Raw genomic sequence first — 14,457 nt, forward strand, 5'->3', positions numbered from 1 at the left:
ATAGTCGTCCAGCGGTGGCGACGACGAGTTCGACTCTAGATGCAGTGGTGACTCCTCGAATCCTTACAGGGAAGTCTATACATCCGCAATGGAGGGGCCGCAGCAACAAACTGGTCGCGGAAGGGACGTGCGGCGGGTGAATTACCAGATGGAAGGAGGAAGGATGCGTCTATTGTGCTAGAAAATTAATGGGTGATTGATATTATTTTTGAAATAAAATTGAGTCTAATTTTATACTTGAGCTGTTAGATCAAGAAGTTGGGTGGACGGTGGAAGTTGTCTAAATCCTTCGTAACTAGTGAATGAGTAAATTTTGGAAACTACATATGTTTTGATAACTAGTGAATGAGTAAATTTTGGAAACTACATATGTTTTGATAAAATTATCACAAAACTACATATTTAAATAATAGTTTTCCAAAACTACAGATTTAGTACCGTTTTTATCGCAAAACTACATATACTTTATTAAAATTATCGCAAAACTACAAATTTAAAGAATAGTTTCACAAAACTACAGATTTAGTGCTAATTTTATCGCAAAACTACATATCTTTGGTAAAATTATAGCAAAACTACAGATTTAGCGGTGATTTTATCGCAAAATTACAAATTACAAAGAAGTTGTTTTCAACCTGTTATCATGATGACCAGATCCGCTTGCAGTCTCACAATAGCTACTAGCTCATGAAACGACCCCGCTAAGCAGCTGTGAGACTGCAAGCAGGGCCCAATAGTCATTGTAACAGGGCTGAGAATAGTTCCTCTAGAATATGTAGTTTCACGATAAAATCATCGCTAAATCTATATTGTTGCTTAAATCTGTAGTTTTGCAATAAATTTATCAAAGATCTGTAGTTTTACGATAAAATTGGTACTAAATCTATAATTTTGTGAAACTATTACTTAAATATATAGTTTTGTGATAATTTTATCAAAATATCTGTAGTTTTACGATAAAATCGGTACTAAATCTGTAGTTTTATAAAACTATTGCTTAAATTTGCAGTTTTACAATAACTTCGTTAAAGTATTTATAGTTTTGTGAAATTTACTCCTGATGAATTATATAGGAGTATAAATATAAATAAGAGTTTTTTTTTTCTTGAATAGAAGCTCGTGTTCTTTTTCCGTGTCAAAAAGGATCTAGTTGAATTCTTACTATACTTTTTTTTACTTGACTCGGAGTCGGACCGATAGAGTATTGGACGGTGGATACAAACATAGAGCGAATTAGGGTCGAATCTATTGAATAGGTAATAAGGGTCTGTTGGTAGATCTCCTATTGATTTAAATTTTCTGTGAAAAGTGGTTTTCTGGAAAGTGTTTTTTCCGCTAAAAGTGATTCTCTTTGATAAATTTTATGGAGTAAGTGATTATACGAGGGAAATGAATCATACAAAACTGGTTTTTTCAGCTCTCAGCTTCTAGTTCATTTTAAGGAATCAATTTGAGAGCTAAAAACTGCAAACTGTTATTTGGCAGAGCTCCCACTGATTTCACTCTGAAAATTGGTCTGAAAGCTTTACCAAATAAACCATAAGTTAAGAATCACTTCATGGTGTAATAGATTCTACGAGAAACCATCCAAATAGTATTATAATTAATCATTATGATAATTATTTGCTTAATCACGACCACGATGATTAATCAGAATAACATCTCTGTACGTGTTTTGTGCTTAAGATCGGAATACATACCTTTCCAACATATAGCATCATAACAAAGCTTAAAAAAGAGTAAGTAATTAAAATTATATTGCAAGCATTATAATATCATCATTTACAACAAAAAATTAGAGAAACTACGCAGCGGAAAGGTAACACCTACTAACACTAAAAGGTAGGTGAAGCCATATGCCCTTAGGCTCCACCCAAAACCACGCCACATGAGTAGCTTGCATTACTCATTCTCGCCACCTACATCAGTGGATGTGAAGTAACCAAACATGAGCTCCTTCTCACCTCTGGAACCTGAAGAACAGCGTGAGTACAAAGGTACTCATGAGATTTAATCCATAATGGGTATATATAAATAACCTGACTCTAAGGATTATGTATTTGAGTCATTAGCAAAGAGTATGCCACATAGTTAAGTAAATTCATATGCATTAGCAACCTAACATCTATGTGTGAACATCTATATTTAACTCAAGACACATCTACCCTGCAACATCAACGTGCACATAACTATAAAATGAATCATCTCATGTAATCAATAATCCTCAACAACCAAATCCGACATACCCTGCCATATCCCCAAATTTGGAAACACTACGATTGATCTGGATGGACAGAAGCATGCTTATGACCGAGAACGCGATAATTCAAATTGTTTTTACACCCTGCAGGGGTACAACTTTACCCACACAACCCGAGTCCATCCTCTTGGCCCCCCGAGACAACCTTTCTCATACTCGGAACTACCCACTTGCACATACTCCTATGGCATCGGGGTTACCGCGAGCGTGTCCTGGACACCTTCGGCTCCCCACCACCTTGCTTTTCCTTTATTTTCTTACACGTCATAGGGTCGCAAGGCAAACGTCAGCACGGTGTATGATATTCAGCTCATTCATCCATTATCCGAATATGTGGTTGTACGGAAAGCGCTAAAGCCAACGACACCAACAGATGGTGCTTAAACGATGCAAGTGATCTATGACATCCGGGTTCCACTCCTGACCTACCCCTAGCACCGCCCACATCTTGCCTCATTCTCACACCTCATAGATCTCACATCATTATCATTGTAATTGTGAACAATAAGTAAGCCATAAGCTCGCGAACAACGGTTGAACCATTGCTCATCTTTTACCGAGAACCTATACATTGCTAAGCATTTCAAGCAACTATTAAGTTAGACATCAACAATGTTATTAAGACTATAAGGATATGGATAATCAATAACTCAAGGTAGAGGTAATGAAATCAACATATGTTCTACCCATATAAGCTCGACAATAACTCATTAAACATGCAAACATGCCTAACCAATGACTTATCAATTTAGACTCCATTCAATTCAACCAAAAGGGTGCAGTATGCTTATATGCATGACTTGCTGCTCTGGCAGTTGCCTGATACTGCTCGCACAACACTCATAAAACTCAGGTTACTCCTGAGACACACACGTTCCACTTTCCTTTTGGCGAGATGGCCGTAACATTGAGGGATGTGGCCATGCTGAGCGGGCTACCAATCAGGGGCGTCCCATTAGTAGTTTTGCGACTAGCAAGGGAACAGTGAAAGGGTTATGTTCAGGGCATGTAAATATTTATTATGCAATGTACTTTAAATATTGTAGTACTATTCAAGCTTGATTGACCTTCTGCATCTTATAGGTTTGGGGTGCAATATGACAGGAAGGATGCTAGCCTCTCTATGTCCTGGATTCCTGGGCTGCCACAGTTCGGTACGTGCCCACCGGATGCGGACGAGGCTACACTTATGCAACATTATGAGGTGTACTTGTACGTCCTGCTTGGAGGCATCATGTTTTGCAAAACGACAGATGATTATGTCGTCCACCATATTGTATGGTTAGTGAGTTAGCTCACGTCACATCGTTATGAGCCGACATCTTACAGCTGGGGATCTGATGTGCTGGCTGCAACCTACAGAGGATTATATGATGCAACCCAGTAATCAAAGAAGAAGGGAACTATTACAGACTGTCTACACCTCTTACAGCTATGGAGTTGGGAGTACCTCCCGGTTTGTCGGTCTTGGGTGCTCAAGAGCTACTATCCAGTCCCCATCTCTGATGGTATTGTAGATTAAATGAGTACTACGATAGGGTATTGGTGGATTCATGCTAGGCTGAGATGGAGTCAGCAGTAAGACCATGGTAACTACTTCCGGATGATCAGTGATCTGGACGTCCTCAGTGTCGATCTTGTGGAGTGGGATCCATGGCGTATGACACGAGTGGCCAAAATTGTGGATGGAGGGCTCATCGCATCCTCTTGTTGGCGGGACGTGGAATTATGGTTGACCAGATGCTTCCTGTTGTACATGAACAACATGAAAGTATATTCTCCTAAGCGTATACAAAGATAGTTCGGGTATCGATAGGTGATGCCAGTACCTCCCCCACGAGATGCCAGATGGACGCACGAGTAAGTGTGTTATTGTAGGTAGCATTAGTATCTTTTGGCTATCCATGTTAACAAATGATAACTGTTTATGTCACATACAGGAGGAGCGCACAGGGGGGGTGGAGCCATGCAGGATTGGGCATCCGTGAATGCTGAGCACCTACAAAGCTAGACAGAGTTAGCCGTGGTGGATGTCATCGTTCCTGCTAGACAATATGACGATATCACTTACTGGAAGTACCTTTCATGGTACCGTCCATGCACACGTGCCACCTTACTCAGCGAACGTGTACATATGGCCCCCAGACCCTTCCCCGAGGATCGTGTCCAACTTCTTCATGTTGTGGTACGTGATGCGGTACTTACAACGATTTTCATTGGTTAAACCTCGCTATTACTAACATGACCCTAATCTTCTACAAACCAAACAGGCGTACGAGATGCATACGCAAATGGAACAAGCTTGTGGGGAAGCAAGAAGGTCATCAACGCGGAGGGATCGAAACCCTCTCCGGGGCTATATGAGGACGAGAGGGTCCCGCTTACTATCCGATATACATGGCCTAGGTGGTTGTGCCCCACGATGGAGGGGGTACGACCAACCAACCATGGACCCGTCCCGTGCGTCCCACAGTAGTCGCTCGTCCAGTGCCCGTGAGGAACCCGTTTGGGCAAAGTTCTGGTGTCACGTTCGGCTTCAGAGCATTATGTGTCATGTTCCGGTGCTGAGGCCGAGGAGTGCATGCAGGCGCCTGCACCCAAGAAGTTTACACTGGGTACACAAGCCCTATAGTGGACACAACCTCCTCAGACTATGAGGACACCTCCGCCTGCAACATCGGCTCATCACGAGGACGTCATTGTCTGCTCGCAGTAGACACCTGACTAGAGAGGTACGCATGCTTTTGACTGGGCTTTTGCAATGCAGGCCGCCAGCTTCACCGATCTCCTCAGCAGACAGTACCCCCAATATCCCGATGCACCTATGGGTTCATAGTGGTACCAGCATGGTCAGCCTTCGGCCCACCTGACTCCATTGGAGCATTGTTGGAGCAAGAGATCGTCTTGCCCCAGCAAGTACGGCGAGAGTTTCTTCTAAAGAGGAGACTCAAGCTTGGAGACAAAGTTTGAGAGGAAGGAACACCACAAATGTATTGATAGTAGAAAAATGGATCGGTCTGGGGGGTATCACAACGTGGTTTAGTGCTTGGGCACCTCTGTGTCCTGTGTGTTGCCTTGAGCGTTCTCCTTGTGACCTCTTTCTTTGTGACCTCCCTCCTTTCCAGATGACCACGACCCCCTATTTATAGGGTGATACGTAGCTTAGTGTACAAGTTATCACGATGTACAAATATCTAGGACCTGGCTAAATCACTGGGCCTTATCCTGGATAACTACTTTTTACCCTACATAGAAGATAAATATCTACCGTGGTAACCATTGTGGTGCTTGCCCATTGAGGGATAAGTCGGTCGCCAATTGCGGCCCGGCGCCGCTCTGCCAGGGGTGTCAGGACGATTTCCATCGCACTGGGGTGTCAGGATAAGCAACTTGCATCAGCATTAATCGCCCGTCACCCCTCGTCAAGTCAGCTGCAGGGGGTGTCCTTTCTTCCCTGATATTATTTCTGGAGACTGACTACATCTTTAGGCTTCGGAAGGCCACATGGGCACCGGAGGGGTGGCCTGAAGGGGTCCGCAGCCTCCGATGGCCAGGCCTCCTGCTTAGAGTCCGGAGGCTGAAGACTCTGGAGGGACTTACTGTAGCTTTGAGTCTTCGGAAGGCCACGTATGTGCGGAGAGGTGACCCGAAGGGGTCCGCAGCCTTCGAGGGCCAGGCCTCCTGTTGAGGGTCCAGAGACTGAAGGCTCCGAAGGGACCTTTAATAGCGATCGTCAACCATTATTCTCAGGCTGGTCTATTTTCCCCCAACAGTACCCCCTCATTCTCTAGCCTCGACGTTCGGAGAGGTGAGAGGATGTAGAGGAAAACCAACTCCAGCCTGGGTTCGTAACAAGAATGCCCGAAGGCCATTCCCTGTCCCTGAGGAGTTTTTTGGCGGGAACCACGGGTGTTGATGGCGAAGCTCAAGGCTGATGGTGCATTTGGTGGTGGCGACACGCCTTGGGGTTATGCTGAGGTCGGAGGTGCAGCCGGCATCGAAGTCAAAGTCAAAGACCGAAGACGTATTAGCAGAGGAGGCACACTCCGGAGCCTGTTGGACTGGGTGTATGCAGTATCGGGACCCGAGGCCGAAGGGGCGTCGGTGGAGGTGATGTGCTCTGGGGTCCGTGACGAGACCTATCTAGATTCTTTGGACTTCTTTGGTGATGGGTCTTCTTGCCATTTGAGTTTGTCAGAGTGGGGGATTACGTGTGGGATCGGGGGACTCCCCACGTTCGCCTGTTTGAGGTCGATAGGATAGGATGTGTCACTGGCGCATTCTGACTGGATAATGTGTGGGTTCATTTAGGGTCTTGTGCCCACGCCCCTGGCTGCGCCGAAAGGAGTCTAGGTCATTAACGTGACGGGACGTTCGTGCAAGAAAACAAGGCGTTGCCGTGGGATGTTGCCATGTGTCGGTGGAACAATCGGGATATGGCCACGGCCCCCCAAAGATTAATGAGAGATGCCATAGAGCGACACCGTGTTGGTTCCGCTTCACCTCCCGGGCGTACGTGACTGCTTGGCCCGGATATAAAACTAGGGTCACCGGCTGGATTTACCACTGCCCCATGAGCGAGCACTCAACCTTGACTTTGAACATGGCATCGTCTTCCTCCTCATCCTCTTCGGAAATGTTGATGATCCCGACTGCTTCTACTAGGGTTGGGCCATCTTGGCCACCGACGGTGGCGCGAGTGGCTGTCCTGCTTCTGTCCCTGTGGGGTGGACAGTTGCTTGCCGCTCCTACTCAACCCCTGGTTCAGGAGACCACGCCTGTCAAGATCATCAATATTTCCGACGATGATGAGGAGATCGACTGGGATCTCCTGCAAAGGGAGAGTGACGAGGAGGAGCAGGCTTCGGCGGTGAGGGAGGGGGCCGGGAAGAAGCGGGAGGACGCCCCGATGGTGGTTCCTTCGGTTTCTTCTTCATCTTCCGACAGCTCGGGGGGCGGCTACTTCATCAGCTTCCGTGGCGACAGGCTGTGGATGAAGTGCATACACCGCTTCATGCGTCGCCCCTGCCGAGATCCATAGGATGTGAAGGTGGCCTTCGAGAGTGCTTCGTGTACATCCCTGTCTTGCCGTTCGACTATGGCTGTGCCGCGGGCCATAGTTGCCTTTTGCCACCTTGTACTGTTTCTCCCCCTGGTTTGCTCTTTCGGGGTCTGTCTCGTCTGTAGCGGCCTTTGTACTGTTGCTTGTTTGTGCGTGTCCTCCTGATGCACAAGTTGTTAATAATATAGTTTCGACCTTGGGGGGCGATTGTATCTCTTTTTGGACCGAAGTGTAAGGGGATCCTTCGAGCAGGTGACCGCATGTCTGTGTGCCTTTGTGCCTTCATGTCGCGCTTCTTCGTCCCCTTCGTAGGTGATGGCTAGTTTTTCGGATCACCGAGGTACCGAGCCTTCGCATAGATCATGGTCGACTTCGTTCCTTCCTGGGGAGAGGTGTCCTGGGGAGTCTGGTAGTGGTAGACACGTAGGGTAACTAAGGAGGGCCAGGCGAAGCAGTGGCGACCTAGTCGTTCCCGGTCATCGTGTACTCCTCGGGTTCGGTGTTGGTAGGGCTTTCTTCCAATTTTGTTCTAGATTTCCGACCCAACGAAGTCCATATAGAACCTTTAGGGACATGCTCCGGAGGTGGTCCGCTACCCTTCGGGTTCTTAGCCGTTGCCCGGCTCCGGAGGCAACCCGTCCAAAGCCTGGTGACGGCGTGTCGGAGGCGAAGCCGAAGGCTAGGCGGGAGAGGTGCTCCTCGACCCCCCACGACCCTTAGCCGCTGCCTGGCTCCGGAGGTGACCCGTTCGGAACCTGGTGATGACATGTTGGAGGCGAAGCTGAAGGCTAGATGGGAGAGGTGGTCCTCGACCCCCTCAGCCCTTAGCCGCTACCTGGCTCCGGAGGTAATCCATTCGGAGCCTGACGACGATGTGCCGGAAGTTGTTGCCCCTGCAATGAACAGTTGGGGATTCCATACTATTTCTCGTGCCACGCAGAGTGGGCTTTTACTTATATTAGCATGATCTTCATAAACGATGTATGAATCGTGTCTTAGATGAGACTATAGGGTAATGACTTTACCTCTTACCATACGTGTTTGAGTCACGTGGGCCATACCTCTTCCTACGGGGAGGGGGATTTATACCCCTTTGATCTGTTGGCTGTGCCTCTTGGAGGTTAGTGGGTTTCACACTTCTCTAGCACAGAGACGTTTGCCTTCAAGATGCTGGGGGGTTTTGTTCGATAGGTCTTTTTAGAACCTCTCCGTTTGACGGAGGTTTTTTGGAAGACATCCCCATTTGCGGGGTTTTTGAAGACTTTTCATCTTGTGGAGGTTTTTGCAAGGCTCTCCGTCCTGCGGAGGTTTTGTAAGACTCTCCGTCTTGTGGAGGTTTTTGCAAGGCTCTCTGTCCTGCGGAGGTTTTTTAAGACTCTCCGTCTTGCGGAGGTTTGGTAAGACTCTCCATCTTGCAGAGGTTTTGGAGGATTCTCCGTTTTTGCCAGAGGTTTAGTAGGACTCTCCGTTTTGGTGGAGGTTTTTGTAAGACGCTCCATCTTGTGGAGGTTTTCGGAAGTCTCTCCGTTTTTGCCGAAGGCTTTGTAAGACTCTATGTTTTTGCTGGAGCTTTCGCAGGACTATCCGTTTTTGCTGAAGGTTTTGTAAGTTTTTCCCTTTTTGTCAGAGGTTTTGTAGGGCGCTTCGTTTTTGTCAAAGGTTTTGTTGGACTCTCCGTTTTTGTCGGAGTTTTTTTAGGACTCTCCATTTTTGTTGGAGGTTTTGTAGGACTCTCCATTTTGCCGGAGGTTTTGTAGGTGTCTCCGTTTTTGTCGGAGGTTTTGTAGGGCTCTCCATTTTTGTCGGAGGTTTTTTAAGACTTCCCGTTTTTGTCAGAGGTTTTGTAGGACTCTTCGTTTTTGCCGGAGGTTTTGTAGGTCTCTCCATTTTTGCCGGAGGTTTTGTAAGATTCTCCATTTTTCCTGGAGGTTTTGTATCCCCTTTGGCATGTATTAATACCGAAGGCTCTACACACTATCGGAGCTACGCAATACCTTCCAGGAAACCTAGGCAGTCTTGCCTTCCAGGTGACCTAGGCATGCTACGCCTGCGGTATGTAGGCTTGTCGTGCTCCCGAGGAAACGCCCCGGGTGCACCGCAACACTGTCCACCAAGGGGGTGCCCTGGCGCGTGGCATTTATACGACCGAAGCTATGCAATACCTTCCAGAAAACCTAGGCTTGATGCCTTCTCGGTGACCTAGGGATGCTGCACTCGCAGTATATAAGCATGTCGTGCAACGAGGATTCCTTGCGACAACATTCCTCAGAGCACTGCATCCTCACATCAAGGTCATCCCTTGATATGCGGCATCCACACTACCGAGGCTATGCAATGCCTTACAGGACACCTTGGCATAATCTGCCTTTTTGGTGACCTAGGCATGCTGCGCTGCTGCAGGTGTGTGGGCTCCACTGCCTACCAGGGCAAAGCCTACCCTCTGGGAAACCTTTTTCAGGTGACCTTAGGTTTAGGCAAGCAATGCTTACAGGTGCGTGGACGTGTCACGCCTCTCGAATAAATCCTTCGGGGGCACCGTAACTACATTACCAAGGAAGTCTCTTGATAACCGGCATCTACACACTATCGAGGCTATGCGACGCCTTCCAGGAAACCTAGGCTTGATGCCTTTGCGGCAACTTAGGTTTGCTGTGCCTGCGATGTGTAGGCATGTCGTCCAACGAGGATTCCTTGCGACAGCATTCCTCAGAGCACCGTATCTCCGCCTAGGACATCCCCCGGGGCATGGCTTCAACACTACCGAGGCTATGCAATGCCTTCCAGGACACCCTGGCATAATCTGCCCTCTGGGTGACCTAGGCATGCAGCGCAGCTGCAGGCGTAGGTTTTTGCATGGTTATGTACTAGTTAAGTTTTGCAGTCTACTGTTGACAATAAACAGCTAATTGCAGTATAAGACATAGCTAGGTGAGGCGACTATTCATAACTCATGTCAAATGAAGATGTAACTTAAGTTCTAATGCTTACTGCCAAACAAGGATATAATCTAGGTTTACCATTTCTACCTAATGACTATATGTTGTAAAAACTTCTAGTAGTAAGATTGGAGGCCTCCAACATATTTTGATCTTAACTGTACGAAAGATAGACCAGCTAGTTAAACTATCGATAGGTAATAGTGGGCGTACCTTTACCAGAATAAGGCCTCTATTATGAGGCTTAAAGGCCTCGAAGCCTACGGCTAGGCCAGCAGAGGTGGTCCTCGACCCCCTCAGTCCTTAGACGTTGCCCGGCTCCGGAGGTAATCTGTCCAAAGCCTGGCGACAACGCATGTCGGAGGTGGAGCCAAAGGCTAGTCAGGAGAGGTGGTCCTCAACCCCCTCGGCCCTTAACCGTTGCCCGGCTCCGGAGGTAATCCGTTCGAAGCCTAGTGATGGTGTTCTCTGACTCAGTCCTCATCGCTGGGATATTGCACCGTCGGTGGCAGAGTTGGTGGTGACGGAGCGGGGTCGGAGGGCCAGGGATTTGCCCGGGAGTATGCCCCAGGCTTCTGACCCCTGTGCCGTCCTTCGCTAGTTCCCTCTATGGCCAGGTATCCTGCTTGTCTTCTGAGGTACTCCTCCCGGAAGGTCGTGAGGGTTTGACAGTCGTTGGTGTTGTGGTCGCGCCCTAGTCTGTGCAGGATGCACCCGTATGCCTCTGGGGGTACCGGAGCTTGTGGTTGACATTGAGGTCGCTACCAGGGGCCACGTGCCCCAGAGCCCGTGGTTTCCTCAGGGCCTCCTTTCCTTTGGGGAGACCATCGAGGTCGTCTGGTGAACCGGTTTTCGGAGCTCGAGTGGCTCCGACTACGCCTCCATGGACGAGGTGGACTTCGGGTTCCCTGCACGCAGTTGGCGTCACGAGGGATGCGTCTCGTGCACTGGCGAGGTCTGCGCACTCCGGAGCCTTGTGCCTCCTTGGAACTCTCTTTCGCTGGAGGGGCCCGAGGAGGATGCTGGGTGGACAGATTCTCTGAAGATGTTAGCTCGCCCGGGGCATCCCAGGTGCTGTTGAAGGAGATACCTTGGGACCAAGTCCACGCGGGAACATTCATGGGTTTGATCGTCCAGAACCATTGGAAAGCGGCCTGCTTGGCTGCGATCTCAGCTGCGACCTCTCCTGGTGCAGCGAGGTCTTCGCCATGCAGAGGCTGGAAGGGCTCCGCGCTGTCTGGAGTTTCCGTACCGACCCAAGGTTTTGGGTCGGTCAAGGCCGGAGGAATGCCGTCCCATATGTCACCAGGGCTGAAGGGTGCACATGGTGTTCATGGCTGAGGCAGCCACGCATATGGTTGGATGGTTGCAACGGTGGATATGGTGGCTAGCGCGTTGGTGTTTTTTCTGGTGGATTCCTACCTCTCTTTAGCAGTTCTGTGTTCAAATCCCCACGCACAGCGCGCTGTTGGAGCAAGAGATTGTATTGCTCCAGCAAGTACGACGAGAGTTTCTTCTAAGGAGGAGACTTAAGCTTGAAGACAAAGTTTGAGAGGAAAGAACACCACAAATGTATTGATAGTAGAAAAATGGATCGGTCTGGGGGGTATCACAGCGTGGTTTAGTGCTTGGGCACCTATGTGTCCTGTGTGTTGTCTTGAGCGTTCTCCTTGTGACATCTCTCTTTGTGACCTCCCTCCTTTCCAGATGACCACGACCCCCTATTTATAGGGTGGTACGTAGCTTAGTGTACAAGTTATCACGATGTACAAATATCTATGACCTGGCCAAATTACTGGGTCTTATCCTGGATAACTACTTTTTACCCTACATAGAAGATAAATATCTACCGTGGTAACTATTGTGGTGCCTGCCCCCTGAGGGATGAGCCGGTCGCCAATTGCTGCCCGGCGCTGCTCTGCCGGGGGTGTCAGGACAACTTCCATCGCACTAGGGTGCCAGGATAAGCACCACTTGCACTGGCATTAATCGCCCGTCACCTCGCGTCATGTCGGCTGCATGGGGTGTCCTTTCTTCCCTGATATTATCTCCGGAGACTGGCTGCATCTTTAGGCTTCGGAAGGTCGCATGGGCACCGGAGGGGTGGCCCGAAGTGGTCCGTAGCCTCCAGTGGCCAGGCCTCCTGCTCAGAGTCTGGAGGCTGAAGGCTCTGGAGGGACTTGCTGTAGCTCCGAGTCTTCGGAAGGCCACGTATGTGCTGGAGAGGTGGCCTGAAGGGGTCCACAGCCTCCGGAGGCCAGACCTCTTGCTGAGGGTCTGGAGACCGAAGGCTCCAGAGGGACCTTTGATAGCGATCGTCAACCATTATTCTCAGGCTGGTCTATTTTCCCCGATCAAGCATGTTCTAGGGTACCCACACTTCCGCATGAGGATCCTTCATCATGGTACATGCAGGACTGAGTTAGCGGAGCGGGATACACGTTCGGTAGGAGTCCTATAGGGCAGGACGATGATGATGAGGAGCGAGGGCACATGAGGCAAGGGCCAGCACAGGCTACTGGGATGAGGGCCACACACCCGCCAAACGCTTACACTCCTGTGGATTGTGTGCATCGTCACTGTCGTTGAGTAGCCAGTGTAATTTTTTGGTGCACGTGTACTTGTTAATGTAATTAATTTTTATTTATTTAATGTAATTACTTTTCATTTGTTGTTAATGTAATTACTTTTCATTTATGTAATTTTTTGGTGCGTCATCTTATTCACTGTATTGTTAATTTAATTACTTTTATATTTTTTTAATGTTTGTCAAATAATTATGGCACATAACTTTGTTTTTAAGTTATTTATTAAGCATTATTACATATTAATTATGATATTTACTACTAGTTTATTATTTCATAAATATTCAGGGAGTCGTGCTTTGTTACAAAGCCATAACGTTGCAGTCAGGGATCAATAAATCTATGGCGAGACCTTCGAGTATAGGCTTTCTATGGACACCTACGACGATCAATATAGCACTTAAGGCATCCTTGCAGGTTGTGCATGAACGGAAGGATGATCCCTTCAAGTAGAACACCTAATGGAAGCCGTGGCCAAATTGCATGCAAGACCCTTCTGTTCTGCGTTAACTGCTCCGCTCTTAAATATAACCACTGATGACCTTAGGGCTTTGTTGCACGAGCGGCGTCAAACGTATCTCAGGGTATGCGAACTGGCTGACCATCCTTCTGTGCTTGGTTTCTCTAGGAGGCAAAGAACGATAGTGATGTTGCCCGACCAGTATGCATCCCACATTCAGGTTTGCCATTTTTTATTTGGTCACCCTACTTATCTTTTTTCCATTGATTTGAATGCTCCTCTTTGCGTTAGGCGTTCCTGAAAGACACACAGTTGATCAATAGAGAGATCACAAACTTCTTGGTGATGTATGCTCTTCGGCGAGGGTGTGGTGCCTGGTTCACGTAGAAGACGACGACGGTCAGCGAACCTAAAGGGTGCAGGGACACCCTCTATTACTCATCCAGAAAATGACAAGGATGATGAGGATGATGATTTCATATTCCCAATGCCTCATCATTCCAGCAACCATACAGGAGAAGGTTCAAAGACCACTGCAAGAGGATGTTCACGCACCACATAAAGATGGCGTACATCCGACAAGAAAATAGGATGTGGTACTACCGTGATAGCTCAAAATGACGACAACGACGACGACGACGACGATTTCATGCCACAGCGACCCCTCCATCCGTTGCCTCCATCTCCGAAGAACATTGATGACCCTAAAAATAATGGTGGATTTGCTGGTACCCATCCTTACAACTTCACATCACCACCTCAGAGACAACAACCATCTTATCTTAATAGCATTGACTGGCATAGCTAACATTCTTCCGCTAATTTGCGTCGCCACTTTCCTCCGCCACCTTGAGATGATGTAGGCATTCAACATCTATGCACTATGAACTATGCAAATACCAGGTATGACTATTTATTTTGTTTACCTTTCTATTTTATTAGTTCAGTTCGATAGATATATGGTTAGTGTCTTATATTAACTTACTATGTTATGAACTATTTGTAAATTTTATGTCTAATCAATGTGAAGATAAGTTTATGGGGAAAATTTCAGTGCAAACCAATTCTTCGGTGCAAACCATGAAAACTCTCTAAAAAACATGTTTAGATGCACTGAAAAAATCAGAAAAAAATCACACATGTACATAAGGGGG

Source organism: Phragmites australis, chromosome 1 (genome assembly GCF_958298935.1).
Source record: "Phragmites australis chromosome 1, lpPhrAust1.1, whole genome shotgun sequence".
NCBI lineage: Eukaryota > Viridiplantae > Streptophyta > Magnoliopsida > Poales > Poaceae > Phragmites > Phragmites australis.